Source organism: Palaemon carinicauda, chromosome 30 (genome assembly GCF_036898095.1).
Source record: "Palaemon carinicauda isolate YSFRI2023 chromosome 30, ASM3689809v2, whole genome shotgun sequence".
Classification (NCBI taxonomy): Eukaryota; Metazoa; Arthropoda; class Malacostraca; order Decapoda; family Palaemonidae; genus Palaemon; species Palaemon carinicauda.
The window spans coordinates 15,474,368-15,479,367 of record NC_090754.1 but is presented as its reverse complement, the minus strand read 5'-3'; positions in this window follow the sequence as shown (position 1 = coordinate 15,479,367).

Genomic DNA, 5,000 nt, shown 5'->3' with positions numbered 1-5,000 from the left:
ATTCCCACTTATTGATAATCAATATGGTGTTTTTTGTCATATTACATTTAAACTATTTCAAGTGGTTTTAAACTGTTCTCTATCATGTAAGGCACATTATCTCTGTTATAAGTTTTCTAGAGACCAGAGTGTATGATACTTTATTTCCACTTATTGATAATCAATATGGTGTTTTTGGTTATAATGCATTTAAACTGTTTCAAGTTGTTTTAAACTGTTCGCTGTAATCTAACACATATTATCTCTTCCGTTCTGGACTAAATGATAATGTTTTATGATAGTCTCATTACACCTTTCAAATGATTCCGTAATATTAAGAAATTAGGCCATTGTTGTGATCCCGTGCATGTATAAAGTCTATTTCATCAAAATTATAAATTTTACTCTTAAGTGAATGCATGATTGCCATCAAACTCACTTTTTAGGTATACATACATTCGGACAAAATATCTATGTACTAACATAAGTTCTTGTGCACTGATATTCACAATTAAATTTTGGTTTTTAGGTCAATTTTTTTTAGTAAGGCAATGTACCTAATAATATTTGGTGATTGGTATAATATCGAATTATGTTTTCATATCTGAATTTCATTTCGGAAATATTTTATTGTGTAATGATTAACTGTTCAAAATTTTTCGAGTAATTCGTCAAGTTTGAAAACTGTCAAAAATTATACAACTAAAAAGCAGACTAGTGTGAAAAGATTTACTTCATTTATCTTTCTTTATCAGTCTTTCTATCAAACTTGTATCTATATGGTTGACGAGTAGTTCAATAATATTTACACACAATATTCCAAAACTTAATAGCGAAACGTCGGGTAATAACTGGAAATGAATTCAAGTATTAACTATGACTACCAGCCTTGCTCGCAAAACTGCGAAGAGGATAAAGTATAATCCTCTTAAATCTTTTCATTCCCTCTTGTTGAAAGACCCATTGTTAACGGCCTCAGCGGTGCTTATTAGCCTTTTAAAGCTTTTTTACACTTTGAGCAATTGGCTATCCACCATTTCAGCTTCGCATTTATTCACAAAAACCTACTGCAATAAAGATGTGTTAAAAAGAAAAAAAAATAGAAATTTTTCATATAACGTGAAGCACAGTCGAAGTGTATGTTATTGTTGCGATGTGTGAAGGCTGCTGGGAGAAGAGATGATTGAATATTGGGAGATTGATCTTAAAAAGGAAGAGAGATGAAATTCCATTACTAATTTTCATTATTAGTGTGAAGGAGATTCACTTTGATTCATCAACCCTTGAGGAGATTGAAAATTCAAAATCCTTTAATAGTAGAAGTTACGCCAGATTATGGAAATAACAGGGAAAATTTTTCCATAATACTTTTGTTATATATATATATATATATATATATATATATATATATATATATATATATATATATATATATATATATATATATATATACAGTATATATATATACATATATATAAATACATATGTATACATATATATAAATACATATATATACATATATATATATATATATATATATATATATATATATATATAAATATATATAAACATATGTATATATACTGTATATATATATATATATGTATATATATAAATATATTTATATTTATTTTATGCATGTATATATATAGATATATGTATATATATATATATATATATATATATATATATATATATATATATATATATATGTATATATATATATATACATATGTATATATAAATACACACTCACATATAAATATACAGTATATATATATATATATATATATATATATATATATATATATATATATATATATATATATACACATATATATATACAGTATATATATATATACAAATATACATATATGTATATATGTATATATATATATATATATATATATATATATTTATTTATATATATACATGTATATATACTTATATATATATATATATTAATATATATATATATATATATATATATATGTATATATAAATACACACATAAATATACAGTATATATATATATATATATATATATATATATACATATATATATATATATATATATATATATATATATATATATATATATACAGTATATATATATATGTATATATATATATATATATATATATATATATATATATATATATATATTTATATATATATATATATATATATATATAAATATACATATATGTATATATGTATATATATATATATTCATATATATACATTTATATATATTTATATATATATATCAATATATACATATATGTATATATATATATATATATATATATATATATATATATATATATATATATATATATATATATATATATATATATATATATTTATATACATATACTGTATATATATATATATATATATATATATATATATATATATATATATATATATATATATATATAAATATATATATACATATACATATATCCTCCTGCGACTGGAAAAATCTGGCAGTTCTCATGCGTGCACATATTCTATGTGAATATAGTTTTGTAAAGGGAAATATATTTATATTATAATTGTCGGTTTGAGAAGGAATTATGGAATTTATATTATGGCTGCTTCTGTTCCTTAATTTTTACAAAACCCATCATCAACCAGGGAGAAGAAGCTCATTCCTTTGTTTTAACAAATATTCCATCATCGTTTTATCTTCACTTTACCCGAGAATTTAGTCGTTCACGTCATGTTAGCGTTCAAAGAAAATAAGAATATTGAAAAGTGAACAGGGGATGAATAAAATATTGAACGAGGAAATAAGATTATAACATTAAAAGTGAAAAATCCAAGAACAGCTTGCAATGGTCAATATAAGTCCTAACAATATAGACTTCAGGCGGAAGTTCGAGTCCTACTCAAATTCATTAGTTTTTTGTAGTGTCTGCAACTTCACCATCTTTTGAGTTAAGGATGGGGGGGAGGGGGCGGTGTTTGGTGAAGCCTATTGGTCTACCTGCCATTGCCTGTCCCTCATTGGCTTGTGCGCTGATCATAAGTATACAGTATATGGTTAGCCTCCAGGACATTGTCCTGCTTGCTAGGATAAGGTCACTGTTCCTTACCTCTGCCATTCATGAGTGGCCTCTAAACCTTTAAACCTGATGAACGCGGCTGACAATACTGAATATAACAGTAGAATAAAATGTTACGGTCATTTCAGGACGGTGGTTCGGAAAGTAAAGTAAATTTCTATTTACTGTGTATAAAATACTTTCGAAGATTTGGAGATTTTTTCTTGAACGTCGAGATATAAAACCTTTCACTCAGTTTCTCGTCAAAAGGAAACATTAGACCTATCAATAGACGACCAAACCTTTGTTTGTTTGTTGTTTGTTTAAGATTGCCTTGCTTATAGCAAGACACTGAATGAAAGGGAATTCAGATTACTTTGCACCAGACACTATCATATGTTCTAACTACCTCCTGATAGGAACAGGAAATGATGAAATTGCAATGGATAATATATGATGATCTAAAATAATTTTCAGATCATAACTTCTGACTTCAAGGAAAAACGCAAACAAATACATGATATCAATCTGAGTAGTTTCATAACTTGAGATTCTAATCTTATATTAAGGAAAAAAAAATAAGCGTCTGCATCTCATCGGGAATACCACTATGCATCTTGGAAAGGAGGATTACTCCTTTTGAAGGTTTGGTGCCCTTTATAGCATCCTTCTGCTTGAGGATGGTACATATAGTCAAAGTACTCATCTCGTAATGGCGTAAGAGTGACTGAGCTGGCGCGCCATTACGAGATGAGTACTTTGACTATATGTACCATGTTTTGCGATTATTTCATGCTTCATCTCCATTGTCATCATACACTTTTTCTTCTCACTACCCTTGTTAGCACTCGCTTGCTTTGGACCTATTGTTTATTTAATGAATTATGCACTGATTCGCGCAAAAAAAAACATGTAAAAAAAAAAAAATAATACTGCCGATGTTAGGAGATAACTACGCGACGGAGATCTGACAAGAAAGACCGAGTGATGCTGTCCTCGTGAGCAGCCTCTCGCACACGCAGCCACATGGAGCCTGCATAGGGAACTACTGTATCTCGTATCTCAAATTTTTCCTCGTATCTCAGAATAAAAATTTACTCGAAACTCTCCTCGTATCTCAATTTTCTCAAATATTGGGTTGCTCGTATATATATATATATATATATATATATATATATATATATATATATATATATATATATATATATATATATATATATATGTATATATATTCTTACAAAGATGGTCTAGTATAGATTACTTGTTTTATACATGTATTTCTTTTGTTTATTCAAGAGGTGAATAGCCAGCTTGTAAGGTGAGTTCCTCTCATGTAGGTATAAGTAATGTAAATTATGTAAGACTCTGATCGTTTATTTCATTGTATTTTTCATTCAAGTCAGTATATGTAAATCTATATTATTTTCAAGAGTTAACTTTTTATTTCACGTATTTTGTTACAAAGTTTAATGCAATCTTGATTATGCTGTACAAACCATACGAGACATGAACAAGGTCTTATGTAAATTTTTTGTTTTCATGAGGTATTGCGTCATGTTTGTGAGAAATAACACAATTCCTATATTTTCCACGTGTTTGGAATATTCTCGAAAACACCAGAGTTAGTTTTATCGTTTTCTTAATATTTCAAGGAGGAAGGTGGGTAAAGTGATCTGAGAGAGGGCTGCTTTGTAAGCCAGGTTGGATATTCTGTTCGATAGACTCAGTTGGCAACTGTGGTGTCGCTAGAGCCTACCCTGAAGCCATGAGAAAAATTCATTGAGATGGATCTAGAATAATTAAGTCAATATATATGTGCCCCTAGGGATGCATAGGGACAGAAGAGATCTAGCCTAAACCTGTCAAAAAGCCAAACTCTTCTCTCACAAGTACCTCGAGTTGTGTCCTCTCCGAAGTGAATAAGTTTATACCTAACATATATCGTGTGTAGTGTGTTAAAACGTTTTT